The sequence below is a fragment of the Enhydra lutris genome, unplaced genomic scaffold (assembly GCF_002288905.1).
Source record: "Enhydra lutris kenyoni isolate GAN:26980312 unplaced genomic scaffold, ASM228890v2 scaffoldscaffold18, whole genome shotgun sequence".
Lineage (NCBI taxonomy): Eukaryota > Metazoa > Chordata > Mammalia > Carnivora > Mustelidae > Enhydra > Enhydra lutris.
The window spans coordinates 6,574,801-6,594,331 of record NW_019154102.1 but is presented as its reverse complement, the minus strand read 5'-3'; the positions used below and the strand labels follow the sequence as shown (position 1 = coordinate 6,594,331).

General features: G+C 40.5%; 1 protein-coding gene across 1 annotated transcript in view; it reads right to left on the bottom strand.

Annotated features, from left to right (window-relative positions):
* The window catches only part of LOC111147902 (spectrin beta, non-erythrocytic 1), a 197,217-nt gene extending 177,934 nt beyond the window's left edge, over window positions 1-19,283 (bottom strand). The window contains exon 1 of the mRNA XM_022504166.1: window positions 19,242-19,283. The gene's annotated coding sequence lies outside the window, so the exon portion shown is untranslated. The remainder of the gene's footprint in view (window positions 1-19,241) is intronic.
* Between the last annotated feature and the right edge of the window lie 248 nt (window positions 19,284-19,531).

Below are 19,531 nucleotides of genomic sequence, written 5' to 3'. Positions count from 1 at the left end.
TCAGAGCCCTCATTTCAGTAGTGTCAAAGCTTCTAGAAAATTTGTTATGGAAAGTCAGAGGGAACCAAGAAAAAATGTTGAGGCCAATAAAAAATTATACATGTTTGGGTCATCTTTCCAAACCAATCTAATCTCTTCTAACAAGTAAGATGTGTGGTCATGGTTTGTTTAACTTTCTCTTTTCAATGGTAAGTTTAAAACACAAAAGCAACCAAACGAAGAAAAAAATGCTATGGGTTCAACACAGGCATGTAACCAATAATAACTAAAAAACAACAACAACAACAACAAAAAAAAAAACCTCTATTTGATTCGTAATAGTAGAAATCAGATTCTTCAAATAATCAACTCTAGTAACAATAAAAACAAAGCTTCTTCCTAATGTATATAATAATTAAAATGAATCTCTAGTATTTTTGCTCTATGAGAACAGAATAGTGTACTCCAAAGCATATTCCATGAACTCCAGGCCTAAGAGAGGCTTGGGCTGGAGGGGGGAGGGGGGAAAAGAATTCCAAGTTTGGGTAAGTTTGGGAAACACCATATATTTTTTTCTCTCCCTGCTAGAATGCGTATTAGCTTACAAAAGCTCTGAGAAGTGCTTCACTAAAGAAACCTATTACATTTTACTTTGCCTAGCATTCTCTTTTTGAATAACACATGTTAATATACTGCTAAGCTAGTGCTTCAAAGAACTTGATGGGAAATGCAAGCCAGACCATAGCAGCTACACTGTTATCTATGTTTGGTCAGAAACTTCTTATGATCACACATACTCTGCAGTCACATGGGTGGATGACACCTGCCTGCTGCTCCCCTTGCAGTTGGGCAGGGTCATGTGACTAGTTGTGGCCAATGCCTTCTATGTGACCCATCAGCCAGGGTTTCAGAGCTAGAAAAACCTGAGGCAGAGCTGCCTGCCATCCTATAACAGACATATAACATGAATGAGAAATGCACATCTATGGCTTTGAGCCACTGAGATTTTAGAGCTGCTTGTTACTATAGCACCAAGCCTAAACTGCCTGGTACATTATGGAAGGGAATGGTCTTAAAGAGAGCTCTGTAAACTGACTGGAAGTGGCAAAATAAACACAGACAGAAATATGTGAAGAATGGGGAGGCAGACGGTAAAACCTTCTAAGAATGAATCTTTAAGAAAGCCACTTTGGTCTACAGAATCTTAAATTAAGCACTAAAGAACACCATGGTATGGACTAATTTGAAGTGACCAACTTGAGTTTGTTTGTTGGCCAGAGCAGGTAGTGAGGACAGGCACTGAGGGTAGCAGCATCACTTACTGAGTGCCTACAAAGTGCCAGAAATGAGTACCTATTACTACATTTAGTCCTGACACCAGGACAATTGGTAGATGATAATTGTTGGCCTCATCTCCCCTTCATATGAGAAAACCAAAACTCTATTACATAATTTGTCTAAGATCATATCACTAACAAATGGCTCCCGTGTAACAACATGTGTCTATGTCCCTTTTTAAGCACCATTAATCTGAATTAGTAGAAAAATCTCAGTTATGATATTAAAAAAAAACCACTTTGGAGTTTCATTACTCTGAGGCACTTTCGTAAGAATGTGAAAACACTGTATAATCAGAAGGAGACCAACTTTGGCCAAATGGCAGGTCCCAGCTTTCAAAGAATAAACAGGATGTTCTTATAATTAACATACTGTTTGCAATGGGTGACATGGACTTTTCAAAAAAGGCTTATATTTTTAAATTATAAAAGGAGACATGATTATTGGTGAACACTGGCAAATACAGAAAAGCACTTAAAAGAAAACAAAGTCACAATACTACCACACTCTACAAAAAATTAGGATTTGGAGTATTTCCTTTTTTTGTGGTTTTTTTCCCCACATAGTAGAGATCACACCATTTAAATAACCTTGTGTTCTGCTTTTATTCCTTTATATTAAAAAGCTCCCTATGTTATCAGAATGTTTTCAAGAATATTTTTATCCACATAATAACTAATAGATAAATATTTGCCACACATTAGGCTTTCACAATACTTATATCAACTTATTAATCCTCAAAAGAACTCTCAAATGTCTGTATTATTATTGCCCCCACCTTACAGGTGAAGAAAGTGAGACAGAGTAGGATTAATGACACACCCAATGTCACAAGTGAGTCCCTGGTAGACCTGGGATTCAGACCCAGGCAGCCCCTAGGTCGGCACTTCTAACCACGACGCTGTAGTTCCTCCATGATATTTCCTCCCCTAACTTACCAATGCTGGGCATTTGGTTTACTACCATTTTTTTCTATTGTAATAATATTATAATAGACAATGTTATGGGCACCTGAAGCACTAGTTTATCTAAGCTTATTCAGATAGCAAAACTCTTACCATTCCAACAAGTTGAATTTATTTTCAGCTAGCTGACAACAGCTGTAGAAACATCTAAGATGGCTAGCATTTCATAAACCAGCTCATTACTCCATCGACTGCTAGTATGAACTTCCATGTGGTCCTCACCTGTCTATTCCACGGCCATCTGCAGCAGATTTCTGTAACGTTTCCATCTGCCTTCACACTGCACAAAGCCAACCAAAACCCTGGGTCTGTTCTGTGCATCCCCTAACATTTATAAGCAAATTCCGTAAATTTTTATGTCTGGAATATCTTAAGTGCTAAATATTTGGTCCCAGTCTTATGAGCCTGTGCCAATAGGAGGCATACAAACACAGAGAGAGGACAATCCAATTTGCAGGTGTAAAACTAAGATGAATAATTTTTTAATCCAGACAATAACTCAAGAAAAGGATATTTAAATATTTTACTTTTTGCTTTTTTATCTGATAGTGAATGACTGCAATCTCTTGCAAGATTAAAGGAATACACACTCCAATTTAGTGGATAATCTGAAGTGAAAAGTATCCAAAAGAGAGTTTCACAAGCAGATCAGAGAATGGAGTGTTAAGTAAAAAAACTGGTGGCTCTAGCTTATAGTCCACATCTGCTGAACTCGGTTTACCAAACTGGCAGTCCAAGAGGGTATTTAAAAATCAAAGAATGTGTGGTGCAGCCACTCTGGAAAACAGCATGGACGTTCCTCAAAAAGTTGAAAACAGAGCTACCCTACGACCCAGCAATCGCACTACTGGGTATTTACCCTAAAGATACAAATGTAGTGATCTGAAGGGTCACATGCACCCGAATGTTTATAGCAGTAATGTCCACAATAGCCAAACTATGGAAAGAACCTAGATGTCCATCAGCAGATGAATGGATAAAGAGGTCATGTGTATATATATACAATGGAATACTATGCAGCTATCAAAAGAAATGAAATCTTGCCATTTGCAATGACGTGGATGGAACTAGAGGGTATTATTGCTGAGCAAAATAAGTCAATCAGAGAAAAACAATTATCATATGATTTCCCTGATATAAGGAAGTTAAGAAGCAAAGTTGGGGGCTTGGGGGATAGGGAAGGAAAAAAATGAAAGAAGATGGGATCAGGAGGGAGACAAACCATAAGAGATTCTTAATCTCATAAAACAAACTGAGGGTTGCTGGGGGGAGGGAGGTAGGGAGAAGGTGGTTGGGTTATGGACACTGGGGAAGGTATGTGCTACGCTGAGTGCTGTGAAGTGTGTAAACCTGGGAATTCACAGACCTGTACCCCTGGGGCTAATAATACATTATATGTTAATAAAAAATTAATTTTCTTTAAGATTTTTTTTTTTGGACAGAGATCACAAGTAGGCAGAGTGGCAGGCAGAGAGAGAGGGGGAAGCAGGCTCCCTGCTGAGCAGAGAGCCCGATGCGGGGCTCAATCCCAGGACCCTGGGATCATGACCTGAGCTGAAGGCAGAAGCTTTAACCCACTGAGCCACCCAGGCGCCCCCAAAATTTAAAAAAAAATTTTTTTTTAAATCAAGGAATGTGTAAAAGAAAGACAAAAACATAAAAAAATTGAGAAATCATAGGTTTGATATTTTCCAAACTGCCAAAATACCATATAGAGAATTCATTTGCCATTGAAGAATGAAAAGATTAATACATCTAAAGAAGCTAAGTATCTCCCTCCACGTTTTCCACAAAATATTTTTCCACACTGTAAAAAAACAAAATGTTATTTACATATTCTAAAAGCACACTTAGAAAAATAGCCTCAATTCTACTTACCAAAGGCCTAATAAGTATAAACTACAAATCTCTGTATAAAGACACTAACATAAGAGCCAGAAATAATGTTTCTATACACGAAGAACCCCTCTGAAATATGTGTAAGATATTGAAAGTGACAAAGCACAATTCAGGACTTACAAATCTAATGACAACGATATGTAAGAAACAATAAATCTAATGACAGCAATGTAGGGTACTCTCTAAAAAGCCATAACACTAGTGCAATTAGTCTAAGCCCAAATTCATAATGAGCTTCAAATTAGAGGATAATTACGATATCTGTTAATACCATCTTTCTAGAAATTTGGTTTGTATTGAAGCTCTCCTAGAGGAAGTTCGCTCACTGTTTTCATATTATATTTAACATCTAAGACCTCTCTGTTATTTTATTTCCACTCGGTAATCTAAGTATTGTTTTTTTTAAATTTCATCTTCGCAGCACCCATGCTAATAAATAGGTTGACTAGATTATCCTCTGAAACAACCTCCACCTCTACTTAGTCACCCCTCACCTCTGCAGGCGATGATCGTGTCACTATTAGTCTCAAACCTGTACAGGACCCCTTCTAAAGGCTGCACACCCCCACTCCTGTTTTGTTTTTGTCATCCTGACTTAAAAAAACAAGCCCATTTTTTTTTTAAATGGAGAGACCAGAATTAGAATGTAAATCAATTACAAATAAGAATCAAGTATTGCAGATAAATTGCAAAAACTTAACAAAGAGTCAAAAAAGGAATAAGCAAAGAAAAAAAAAAGATTCTGCAGGACTGTAACCAATGCCCTTACTATGCTTCTGTAAGGTTCTAATGTTCAAACACCATAATTCATATCCACATGACTATCCAACATACAAAATATAGGGCTTTTTTTTAAACCTTTCAGGGCCCAAATTTCTATTCAAACCGCAATTAGCGAGTAGGGTGAGCAGGGCAGGGGAACCTCCATGTGAATTCTGAGATAATGCATCACCAATTAGTCCAGATAAAACCATGCAAGGTAATATGTGACACAGAAGTATTTTCCTACATACAAGCGCAAGTTTTTTTAAGACTGCTAGAACAAAAAAATAAATAAAAATAAACCTTACTAAAGAGGATAGCTACCATTTCCATTTCTTGGTAATACATTTAGAGGAATGATTTTGCTCAAATGAAATGACAAGTTTGAAGCGCTTCTGCTCAACTGTAGCTATTTTAAGTCAGGCCAAGGCTGCATTAGTGCTTGTCATACAGCTTGCTCCCAATCTCTTGGCAGTTCTCCAATGCGTTCCAACTTCTTATGCACAGCCTTGCTGGAATCACATCCCACTTATCTCTAAAGACACACTAAGTAAGATGTTGCCACATTACACAACCAACCTGCCATCTATTCCCATCAGATCACTTTGCACAATGTCTGACTAAAAAAAAAAATCAGACCACCATCTGCGTGGATACAGTTTAGTCCAAAAATCCAATTTACATTGGTCCCCAAAACAAATATCAGAATACTGCTCAAACTGGGGAAAAACGCTATACTCCACTGCCCAAAAAAAGGTTGAATACTCACCAACTAAGGAAGGAGAACTGACGTGGAAGGGGAAAAAGCAAGATCACATCTTAAAAAAGAAATGCCTAACTACGGATGTTAAGCCTAGCCATGTTCCCACTGCCTACATCTTGAAGCAGATTATTAATCAGTGTATATTTTAAAGGATCATCTCAGTATTTAATGAGTCCTGTTACGTCCTTTAAAACAACAATTTAACCTAGCAATACATCCTCTAAGTCAATGTACTCTCTAATTGCTAATATTTGGCCAAAAAAAAAAAAAAATCCCTTCAAAAACAACCTGGAATGGTTAACCACATGCTGCTACATTCCATTCTCACTAAAAAAAATATATTTAATTAGCACATTTGAGCCTCATGCTTTGCACAGCTGCACAACATTCCAGTGATAGGCCAGCTATCATATACTCTTTACACTGAATATCTACTTACTTTAAAGGTTAAGAAGACCACTAAAGGTTTATTTCATATGAACAAAAGTTTCCTTTAACAAGAGTGCAGCCCAACGAAAATACATATTATAATTAGGAATAAAATATTCACACAAATATTCACTAACAAAGTAATTCTTCAGAGCTGGAAATACATATATATATTCTGTATCTATTATCTATATATGTATATACATAAATATATATTATACTCTACCGGCAGATAAGAGTACTCTTCCTCAGGAATAAGACAATAAATTAACCTGCTCTCTAATTAAACTTTCACCCTTTATGAATCAAACAAGATTTTAAGAGCTAGGATGAAAGCTAGTGTTCTTAAAGTCAGGAACACACACTTCAAAAGCAAAATAAGCATTTCAAAATGAAAAATTATCCTAATTGTCAAGGAAACTCAGAAATTCTTTTAGGGGCGCCTGGGTGGCTCAGTGGGTTGAGGCAGGCCTCTGCCTTCAGCTCAGGTCATGATCTCAGGGTCCTGGGATCAAGCCCTGTGGCAGGCTCTCTGCTCAGCCGGGAGCCTGCTTCTCTCTCACTTTCTGCCTGCCTCTCTGCCTACCTGTGATCTCTGTCTGTCAAATAAATAAACTCTTTAACAAAAAAAAAAAAAAAAAGAAAAGAAATTCTTTTAGCAGTGGGTATTGATTTGAAAACACACAAACAGACAAAAAACAACAACAACAACAACCACCACCTACCTTTAAAACAAAGAATAAAACACAAGGTGTGTGCTGGCTTCCCTGCTGTTCAAAGGGCACATGAATGTCTGTGCTCCAGGATCGTGGTCATCCTTGACTCCACCCAGGAGATAAGTTGGGTATTTAAGGACAGCTGGCAGCACAGAGTTGTCAAGCTCACTGTGAGAAAGACCAGGCCCCTCTCAGAGAAGTTACCCAACTGATACTTCTGACCACCACTTCCTAAAAAAGTGACAGGTGCACTCATCCATTCAGAGGTCCGGATAAGGCCACATTCCGGCCCCCTGTTCTCCCCTATCCTGGGGCACAGGGACCACTTTGAGCACTGTCTCATCTCAATGCTCCCCAAGAGCGAGACCCAATGTGTGCAGCTACCTGGGGGTTAAGTTGAGATTCCCCGCTGCAGGCTTCAGACAGGCCAGGCACATTAACAATCAAAGCACTTCCCTTGACAAGTTGTGCCGATCCTCACAAAGAATGATTCCCATCAGGTCAGGAGTTCGTGAAGAATCCCTTATTTGGAGAGACGAAGTCCATGTAGTGCAGCTGAGCCCCAACCCCCAATCCTGCTCCAACCATCAGCCAGCCCAGCTGAGCTTTTCCCTAAACTGTAAAAGGAGCTACCACTGGCCTTCAGTGTTTAAACCTGGGAAGAAGCACATTTGCCACGCTTCCTCCAGGCCCACCACTCCAGACAAGACCAGTAACAACCACAAAGTACCTCATAGAAACTGCTAGGAAGGGCTTTCTTTCTCCTCCAGTGAAGGAGTATTTCACCCCTCTTCCCAAGCCTTTTCCTAAGCACATAAAAAACCCTTTTAGCACCTTCTTCAGGACAAGGCCAAATACTAGAATTAAGGCAACAAAGTGCTAGCGAGTCAACTCCATCCATCCAATGTCCCAAGGCTTAAACAATTGGCTTGCATAATCAAATAAGTATATTGTTTCTTCTCCTTGAAACAGATCCTAGATCAAAAGATAGAATTTTAAAGAATTCAGCCAATACAAAGACCCTAAGAAAGTTGAGCTCTTAGTGTATGCTTTCAACAATCACAACCAAACCAGCCCAGTAAAATTTATTACCTTTAAAACCAAGATTCTAATAACCACATCCATTCCATTTGTAACACTGTTATAGGGTAGCTGTTTTAAAGATTCTCCAAAATCTGAGGATAAAAGTAAAATCAGATGTTGTCCAAAGCATATGGAGAGATCCCTCAAGGGAATTAATGCAGCTCTGATGAGAATTTTTTCCAAAACAAAACAGAAAGCACACATTATCTAATGAGAACTTAATTTCCGGTATTTTTCCACTATAAAAAATTTTTTCGGGGAGCCTGGGTGGCTCAGTGGGTTAAAGCCTCTGCCTTCAGCTCAGGTCATAATCCCAGGGTACTGGGATCGAGCCCCGCATCGGGCTCTCTGCTTCTCGGGGAGCCTGCTTCCTCCTCTCTCTCTCTCTGCCTTCCTCTCTCTCTGCCTGCCTCTCTGCCTACTTGTGATCTCTGTCTGTCAAATAAATAAATAAAATCTTTAAAAAAAATTTTTTTTTCAAAGGAAAAAAGTATAATAAAATATGGATTTTGTTTATTTACCACGTTTCTTTAACACCCCTACCACTAAAAACAGTTCAGGGCAACAGACAGTGTCCATGCCATAGCTTTAAATAAGACCAGGAATAAGATTTTATGTTTTGTCATGCTACATGTATTGAAAGGAAGAGTAATAAACATCATCAAGTGATTATTTAGACTGTCAAAACTTGACATCTTTAGCCCGAGATCTGAGAATGTGGCCCTTATTTGAAAGATAAGTATATGCACTGGGAAAAAGGTTTAAAGGATCAACACTGCATGCTGCTGAAGTCACTAAATACCTAGTGATTTCAATTTTCCTCTTTGTTTTCATTTTTATTTTCCATATGATCTACAATAAACATTTATATTTTGGTAATAAAATTTAAAAACTTTTATGTTAGATGATTTTATGCTAATTTATAACTTTTTGAAAGTACACATTCTTCAGAAGCCATTCAGAAAAAAACTATGTATACTATATAGAGTCGCAGACACTGTCAAATATTCAAGGATTCTAAGAAGGTTAAAAAGAAAATTAGTATTTTAACTTTTTTTTTTCAATTTTTTAAATTTATTTATTTGACAAAGATCACAAGTAGGCAGAGAGGCAGGCAGAGAGAGAGAGGAGGAAGCAGGCTCCCCGCTGAGCAGAGACCGGATAAGGGGCTGGATCCCAGGACCCTGAGATCATGACCTGAGCTGAAGGCAGAGGCTTAACCCACTGAGCCACCCAGGCGCCCCAATATTTTAACTTTTAAGACTATTGTACTCACGATAAAAGCACTCCCTTGCTACAGATTTAAAAATACAATGGAAAATGTTTAAACATCACAGAACAAAATAAATAAGCATTGTTTTAGGGAAGCATCTAGGTTTTCCTTCCCCTTTAAATAAGTAAGATAAAAGGGCTAAAAGGAAGAGGGGTGTAAACCACCATAAGGGCATGTTTTACCCCACCAAAGACTGTACAGCTGAGGAAGAACATTCCAGAAAAATGTACAGCCTTTGAATGTTTACATTTAGCCTTGAAGCAAACACACTAGGACAATTATCCCTGAACCTGCTATCAAAGAGAGTAAGGAAACAAGAAACCTCACTCAGAGCCAGAGGCAGTAGCCATAGAGGCCAATCTCCTGGAGGATGTTTTTTACCAGCTCCCTTGTGGCCCAGTTCCTACATCTTTTCCCACACTCCACGGAAGTAATAAAATACCAAGGCTCCAACAAAGTGCACACTTAAATAAGGAATGGAAAAACCTTTTCAAAATTTCAGTGCTCTTTATGCCTTTAGTATTAAGACTCTTTTCTGTAAGTTCCGGCAGGAAAAAAAAATTGAATCATTTTACTTATTAGTTTTTATCCATCTAAAATGAGGCTTATCGTGGTGTTAGGATATTTTTGATAAAGAGCAAGTGTTTATTGTTAAGTACTTCCAAAAATCTGGGAAATGTGGAGAGATTAAATTAGAGCTCTTCCACAATCTCATCACCAAGAGATAACCACTTTCTAAGCACAGACATATTTAATTATAGATATACACTGCCAAATAATAAATTCTGCTTATTTATATATCGTTCTGCATTTCATCCTAGTTCATCTGTTAGGTAAAAGTCTGTAATTATGTTCTAAGACAGAATTTATTGCCCAACCAATGGCTTCAAGTTTTTATGTTACAGATCAGAAATAGAAGGATGCTACAGACTGTAGAGCAGAGATGTCAAATGGCTCTAAAAATCATTCAGGTGTTTACTCCCATAATTTAGAGTTTGCAAAGGACGGAATTATGACACCTATAAGCAGGGGTCAGTTTTAAAGCAATCTTGAAATTATAACATCTTACTTTCAGATTTCAAAGCACACTTAACCTAAACCTTCCTCAATCAACCACTTAAAACTGATAGCAGGAAAAAACCACAAAAGTCATGGAAGTCAATCAGTTCATTTCTACAAGCTACATTTTACGAAGTACCAACACAGTTGGGAATTTAGGCCATAAAACAGAACTATTTCCTTCCAAATATTTCCCCCAAAGGTGGAGGGCAATGTGATTCATTCCTGAGACTCACTTTCAAAATGTTATCTCCACACAATTCCCCATTTTAAAAGTCTTAAAATAGCCCGCTGCCTCCGTTCATCGTGGAGATTAATCAATCATACATATATCCCTTGTCTCACCTATGTGATAGAGAGATACAATAAATATCATACACACACACACACACACACACACACACACACACACACACACATAAAAATTTGCTTTCATCCAAAGAAGAAAAGTATTATTAAAATTCATTCCTCTCACACTTAGCCTATAATATTCCCAAATGGTGAGAAACCATTAATCGGAAGTAACAGAAATCTGGAGTTATTTTTATTTTAAAATTTTCACTTATAATTTCATCTGCTTTTCTGACCAATTTCAATGAAACATGATGGTTTAATGGTTACAAAATTAGCTTCAGCAGCTGTGCTTGGGTTTCCACAAGTAAGAACAAGTATGTCACAGAAGTCCACTGCCCTCTTTCTGCACAAGGATGCTGTTTGGAAATACTAAAGAAACCTGGTCGGGGCGCCTGGGTGGCTCAGTGGGTTAAGCCGCTGCCTCCGGCTCGGGTCATGATCTCGGGGTCCTGGGATCGAGTTCCGCATCGGGCTCTCTGCTCAGCCAGGAGCCTGCTTCCCTCTCTCTCTCTCTGTCTGCCTCTCTGCCTACTTGTGATCTCTGTCAAATAAATAAATAAAATATTAAAAAAAAAAAAAAAGAATCCTGGTCACCTTTTCAGCTGACCCAGGTTAGTGTTAAGTCAAGTTAGCTTTCCATCATATCTAAATGCTCTACTTTTCTCTGAGGCCTATACCTTGAAGACACTAACTTAACTCATTTTTCCTCTGCTCTTAGAAAAGTGGACAGAAGGACAAGTAAGACAATTCTTTAGAAATTTAAACTATTCCTTACCAATGACTTATAAGTAGCCAGATTTGCTTCTTTCTTTCCTTTTTTTTTTTTTTAACAATTAACATAAAGTGTTGCTTGCTTTTTTGATTATTAAAAAATGGCCCTCCTGGCAGTCTATTATATTTATTGTGTTCTCTATGTGTAAAATATTTCAAAACTCAAAATGAGAAACATTAAGTCATAGGAATTTCCTTTCTTACAAGAAAGGAAATCACCCATCAACCCACCATCCAAAGCATTAACATCCTTCCAGTCTTTTATTTAATATAACAAAACCGGACTTATACCCTATTGTATAGCATTGCATAAAGGTATTTCCACTGAATATTATATTGTTAGCATTTTCCCATTTTAGTAATATTCTAAGAAACCATTATTATTTGAAGAACTATACTGAATTCCATCCCATTCCCTGTGCCATAATTTGAGTATGTCCCATTTGCTTTTTCACTATAAATACTGGTAAGAATATCCTTGTTTAAAAATCTGTCCTTATTTTTATTTCTTTCTTTTAGGTTACAGAAATACAAGTGGGATTTCACTCCAAAAAGTATAACCATTTAAGGTTTCTGTTATATATATATACAACCCAGTTTCCTCTACTAAGTTTGTATTAATCCAAATATTCTCCCAACAGATAATGCAGAGTTCTTATTTTATAGCCTTATTTACCCACCAATTAAAGTGGAAAAATTAATCTAACTGTTTTGTGTTTCAAATTACTGGTGAATTTGAATAATTTAATATAGTTATTATTGGCTTCTTTGATTTCTTCTTTTATAAACTATCTGTTCATATCCTTTCCCCCAAATAGTAGGACTTCAGTGTTTCCTTGTTTGTTAAAAATAGGCATTAGTTAGGTTTGCCTTTCCTATAATTTAGACATGATACATATGGACAAGTTTAACATAGACTGAACCTAGCATTATTTATCTAATTGATGGTATTTTTACTGGAATATCTTTTCTGAAAAAATCAAAATATTTATTTGAAAGAAAACATAAAGTTGAGACTAAGCAAACTATCCATGTCTTGTGGTAATTAAAATGTATTGTGATAGACAGTGGATTATCCACTTAGCTTTAACAATCCTTTGTGATAGGTACCACCATGCAGATGGAGATACTGAGGCTCACAGAGAGGTCAAGGTAGTATGCCCAAGGTCACTTGGCCTGTACAGGGAGTCACCAGGTTGTGTAATTCCACAGCCTAAAGCTCAGGACCCTTGCATCCAACAGCCTCCCATCAGTCACTCTGGCTCTGATCTCTCTCAACTCTTCCAACATTATCTCCACTGAGGTTCTGCTGGAACCTCAGATTGAACATGTTCAAAGATAAAACTGATTCTCTTCCCAACTAGATTTTCACTATTCCCAGGGTCTATTTCTGTCATCATCCAAGTCTGAAATCCATGTCACCTTAGCTCCTCATCCACTTAGACCTACCTCCCATCCATTCACTCTACAAGCAACTGGCACAGGATTGGGCCATCACAGCCTTTCTCCCATCTCTCCCCTCCTTCTCATTCCCTTGGTTACCACCTTTACCTGCTCCCTTAACCTCCAGACCCCCCCGCAATCACCTATTTCCTCTCTCCCTGCTTTTGATTACTTTCTGTTCCACTCTATTTTGAACTCTGCCAGAGTGCTGTGTTACTCAAATATCTTATCATCACAAAATTTGGGGGATATACAGGATCTTAAAATTAAGCATGAGATCCGATTAACTGGTAGTTACTGCCTAGAGCACTATGTTGAGAATGTTACTGAGGTTTTACCTCAGTTCTGTGGAAAAAGAGTGTCATGCCTGATTTTCTAGTTCTGCCAGGGAGGGAGGGACTGTGCCCAGGTGCAATGTTTTAACCCCCACTATAATTTCATCTAAGCTCTTCATTTTATAAATTTAGAACTGAGACCAAAAGAGTAAATGGCTTGCCAAAGTCACACACCAAGTCAATAAGAGGTCTTTTATCTTCTGGGGACATTAGAGAATATATTTTATACAGAAGAGTATATAGTCTTTAGATCCAGGAACTAAATTTTATTCACCATTAAACCACCATTAAACACACCATTACTCTAACCCAATTTCAAGCCCTGGCAAGAGAAGGTATCCAATAATTTGTTCATTGAATCAAAAACAATATGGCAGAGTCATTTTAGAGTAGCAGCAAAAGGAGAACAGTAGTATAAAATGCTTCTTGGTAAAAAGACCTATAATTACTCTACTTTCAAGAACAGGAACCTGAACTGACAAAGCGTTTCCAGTAAGTGGTCTTGTACAGCCTGTGCTGATCAATACGTAAATCCCACTGTAACAAAGCCTTTTAAAAAAATAAAAGAATAAGCTGTTTATTAGCTCTTTTGACATAAAAATATCAAGGCAGTTTTTGGAAAGCATTTAGAAGAGGTCAATGGCTCATACACCTTAGGTAGTTTGAAGAGAAGTAATGAAACTGTTATTAACTGAACACCTACTATGTACCTAGCACTGTATACTACTGTCTCCCAACCATATCAGGAAGTATTATCATTTCAATTTTAGGAAAATGTTTCTATTTCAATAAGGAAACTGGTTTCAAGAGTAATGAATTATCCCTAGGCCAGATCCTAACTGTGACCACATGGCTAGTATACAACAGCATTAGGATCTGAGCCTAGATACGTTTGATACCGAAACTAATGCTCTTTCCCAACTGAAAAAAGAAATTTTCCTGCCATAACAAAATTGTCCTCGCAAACCTTATAGAACAAAAATTGATTATGACTCAACTGAAATTACGGATGACTGTTCATCAAATGAAACCACAAAGAGTTTTTAAAAAGAAACACAAACTGGGAGGTAATTTTTGTGATACATATAATCCACAGGGATTAGCAGACAATCTACATAAAGAACTCCTACAAATCAATAAGAAACAAATCTAAAAGATAAATAGACAAAAAGCTTAATGGGGACTTTACAAAAGAAGGAATTCAAATAGCCAATAATATAAATACTTAACCTCACTGATCAGAGAAATGGCAAATAAAAAGCCTGATGAGATATCATTTCATAAATATCAATGGGACAACATTTTAAAGTCTGGTAAATGAAGTAGTGGCAAAGCTGTAGAATGATTATAACATGTACACTACTTGTAGGAACACAAATAGTATGATCACTCAGGAAAAAACATTTGGCATATTTAATAAGGTTGATGATACACATACTCCATTATAAAGCAAATTTTACTTGTGAGAGAAAGAGACAGACAAATGTGTGTGTGCTTGCATCTATCTCCATATATGTACTAAGAGACATATAGAAGACATATTCACAGCAGCCTTTTTATAAGAGCAAAAAAACTAGAATCAATTCAAATCTCTATCTACAGCAGTAGGAATAAATAAGTGGTAGTAGAATACTATGTAGCAGTAAAAATGAATGAATCACAGCCACAAAATGAATGAATCTCAGGAATATAATGTTAATTTAAAGTGAAAGTCACAGAAAAATACATAAAGTGTCATTTCTTTTATATAAATTTCAAAAACATACAAAACCCATAAAGATAAACCATAAAGAAGAGCAAGGGAGGGAATGATAAACATAAGGTCAGGACAGTGGCTACTTCAGTCGGGATGACAGAGGATCAACCACACAGGCAACTATGAATACACAATGATAAGATTCTTCTTCCTGAACTGGGTGATGGGTGCCTGAGTGCTCACTGATTTATGATTCTGTAATAGATCTTTTATGAGCATTATTTTGTACATACAAATCACTTAAAAAACTTTTAAGAAGGCAATGGACCAGAAGGGCAGGACACTGAATATACCAGAAGTAACTGATGACAGAGAACAAGATGGCAGAGAAGATCAAAGGGAGCAGAGGGGCACTTGCACTCTGGGGCTTAGCTTCCTGGACTCCAATTCTGCTATCTCAAAGCCAATGCCTTTTTATCTAGGCAGGGAGGGGAGACTGTTTTTCAACTTTAGAGGTGTCCTAGAAAAGAACTAAAAAACTTCACTAGTCTAAATAACTATTAAAAAAATAGGGCTCCTCCATCTAAAAATTGAAGAACTTTACAAAGTATTTCTGTATTAAATGATTTACAGTCAGTGCATCCCTTTCTTCAACACCACTTAGCGACCCAAGCGGGGGGGGAATGTGCTGATATTTCAGGCAAAATAAAAACAAAAGAAAGATACTAGAAGGATATGGAAGTTCCCTTAGCTGAAGGAGTAGAGCAGTTTCTCCATTTAACATGCATACAAGTCACTTCGGGGTCTTGTTAAAACGCAAATTCTGATTGGATAGGTCTGGGATGAGATCTCTAAGAATCTGCCTTTATAAAAAGAACCTGACTTGGGTGTTCCACAAACCTCACTACTGCAACAAGAGACATTATGAAAACACCTTCTCCAGGGACAGCTAAAAACAGAGTGTGGGTGTCTCTAATTGGGATAGTTTCATTTTACCCACCAAGATAAAGAAATTGAGATACTCTTCCTACACTATATAAACTTGGGTACAGGATACCTGTTATCAGAAAAATCAAGAATACTAAACTAGGTCTTTTGCAAAGAAAAGGTGCTCCAGGAGGCAGCAAAGACTGAAAACTTAAAAGAGAAATCCATGAGAAGTAGCCTTTCCAGAAGGGATATTAGCCCTTTTCTTATGGAAGAAACCAGAAACTACCAAAAGGAAATGCACAGAACAGTAATTAAAGACTGATTATAATGCAGATGTTGGTCATGGCCCAACATAATCAAAGGAGCATCACACAGGTCTATATATTACATATATATATGTGTATGAATAGCTCTAGAATTCTAAGAATATGCTCTTAAAATGAAAAGCTTATTATTTTAACAGAAACCACATCAAATAATTCCCACTCATCATGTCTGTTTAATAGTAGTAAAAACCCTTCCATCTCAAAATAGTACTTCTGCATGTAGAGTCATGCTTTCATACAGCACTCAATAACCACTCAAACTCTTCCAAGGAAACACCAATGCCAAGTCTCCGCTTAGAATGTGTCACAGCAGAGTGAGGTCTTCTCACTTGCTCCTACAACATCACAGACTGTTGTTACTAGTCTCACCCTAAGAGACGCTCTGCACAGAAAGCCCGCACAGCAGTTTCCTCACTGCCCCAATACTTACTCTCAGATGAAGTGTTCGGTTAGTCCAGAGATAAAGAAAGAGTGTAGCCTAACAGAATTCTGCACCTGGTGTGTAAGTCAGAACAGCTAAACCCCCTGAGCCATCAACACAGGATATTTCTTACAACATAATAAATCCAAAATGTCTGGATAATCCTTGGAAACAATACTCCCAAACATCTTTAGGCATCACAATTTTACACAACCCAAGCAACGATGAAATCAAAATTCAAAAATATTCTACATTTTAATGGCCCTCTATTAGAGAAACGCAAAAATAATGCACATAAACCACACAACTGACAGGCAGTTCCACTCTGCAGAACCACATAAAACCAAATGGGGGATTCATTAGAGATTTTTTAAAAATAAAAGTAGATATGTCCTTGCACTGAAGCACTGACCTTCCCTTCCGGTTAGCATACTGAAATTCCCTTTTTCACGCATACATTTTAGAAGAGGTGACATTTAGATGTCTCTCATTTGCCATCCCACATTGAATAAATGAATTGTAGAAGTGGCATTTAGAAGAGAAATTCCCAGTGTTCCCAGACTAAACAGATGAGGACTTTGGGAATCATCTTCCTCTAATCAGATACCAGCCACAGAGGCCTTGGTGGTCTGCCTTTGACCATCCCACCCCTCCCAGCCACATCTGCAAAAAATACGTACACAAAAAAATACATATAAACAAACACAAATGCAGTCAGTTACCATGATAATCCCATTAGTCATGACTGGATACTTAACGCAGCTATCTAAATCAATCTGACTACCAATATACCAACAATCATGACACTCACTTACCTAACAATCCTTAATAGAAGAATCCAAATCTCTAACTGTGCTTAACAGAAAAAGCAAGTGATAAAAAGAAAGCAAATACGGGTTAAAGAAACAATTTACAATCCACCAAAAAAATACGTTTTTCTTAAAACAACTTACTGAATGTTAATTTTTTTTAAATGTCTCAGAGACATAATAACTAAAACACATCAATCCTTTCATTTAAAAAAAAAAAAAAACGGTTTCCTATAGGAAAAATCATATTCTTAGTATTAACCAAAGAGAGAGGTACTGTAGTGTCATCGTCGGAAAGCTTCAATTAATCATTCTTCACATACGAAGAAAGCGATGGATAGCTGGGTTGTAGTCACAGATTATGGGTAATGCACAGAAAAACACTGCGACTCCCGATACTGACTGCACCACTGCCTCCGCACACCACCGGGCCTGTCCTCCCTGCAGCCCCTCCCTACCGCTCAGGTCCCTCAGTCGATCAGATTCCGGTCCGCACCGCAGGCCGGCTCTCTCAGCCTGCATTAGCTCTGCAGGACGCCCCTTCGTCCGAGCACTGTCCCACTGTCCGACCGGCGGGGCGGGAGGGGTCACCCCAAACAGCAGCCCCCCCCCCTTCACGGCTAGGTGACCTGGTCCTCCTGACGCCACATCCAGCTGAAGCAGCATGACAAGGTAGAAGCAGCTCCGGGCCGCGGCCAAGGGCAGCCCCGGGCCTGGGTGGGGCCGGGCGGGGGCCGCAGGCGCCGAGTGGCCGTGCCAAGCCCCGGCAACGAGAACTAGGGGAGGCTGCGATACTGCTGCATTGTGCTGCATCACGGCGAGGGCACTGGGAGCCATCCATCTTGCCAAAAAAGCACATCCCCGCCCAAATAAACCCACCGAATCCGTTTTTCTCCTCTGCGGAAGCACCCCCCACACTCGCCCTCTCCTTGCTCTGAGGCCCGGCTTTTGACTGGAAAAATAATGGACTTGGTTTGTATACTGACATCGACAACACTCCCCTCCCTCCCCATCTGACGACAGGCACTTGGCATCGTTCCTCTCACAAAAACAAAGAGAAGGCTCCCCCCGCCCCAAAAAAGAGGGCCGCGGGCGCGGTGTGAGGGATGAGAATAGGGGCTTCCAGCCTACCCCTGCCAAAGGCCGGCCCGGAGGGTCCCCGCGCTGGTACAAACCTGTTGAAGAGCGGGTGGCTGGAGCTGAAGGGCGGGCGCCGACGCGGCTCGGCGCCCCGAGGCGGCTCACGCCCAGCCCTGGGAGAGTGGGGACGGCGGTGAGGGCGGGGGACCCGCGCGAGGATGGGCGGCGGGGAGGGGGGGGCGCCGGGCCGCCGCCTCCGGCTCAGCTTCAGCGCGGCGCAGCGGGGACCACGCCTGGCCGCATCCCCCGTACCGTTACGCGCGGAGTCGGGCCCTGTCACCGCCGCCCCCGCTCCCCACCAGCCCCGGCCGCAGGGAGCACACCCGAAAATACGCCCTCCCTGCTGCCCACTCCGTACCCATCCCCGCGCCGGGGGCAGCTGCGCCCTGCTGGAGGGAGGAGGCGGTGGAGGCAGAGAGAAGGAATCGGCGCCGCTGCGCCCGAGGATGGGGCTGGGTGACCCCGGTGCGCACAGGGGTGCCGTGTTCCCTCACTGCGGAGCCTGCCGCCCCTGCCCGCATAGTCCGCGTACTGACGAGCCCAGGAGACCCAGACTCCCCGCGCCGCCCCCGCCCGGGCTCTGCAGCCTCCCTGCCCCCACGCCGCTCCCAGGGCTCAGGGCAGCGGTGGGGCAGCGGCGTCTTCCCGGCCTGGGCCCGCGCCCCTCCTCCTGCCCTCCCGCCGCCCAGGAGCCGGCCCGGGAGGCAGCCCCAGTGAGTTGGCATCTTCCTGCCTAGGCCCCCCACCTACCTCCCACGGATAAGGGGGTGGGGGCGCCGGGGTCCCGTCCTCCTCCCGCTCCTCGGCGGCCGGGCGGGTGGGCCGGGAGGCGACTCCGCGGGGCTGTCCGCGGCTGGGGCCGGGGCTCACAGGACGGGACCGGTGGGCGCTGCTGCGCGGGGCTGCGCGCTCGCTCCGGGCGGAGAGGCGGCCGAGGGAGGGACTGGAGGAATCCGCAGCCTGCACGGCAACAGCTGCACTGATTCCGGGGGCTGGGCTGGAGCTCCGGGCGGGGGGAGAAGGGGAGGGAGCAGGCAGGG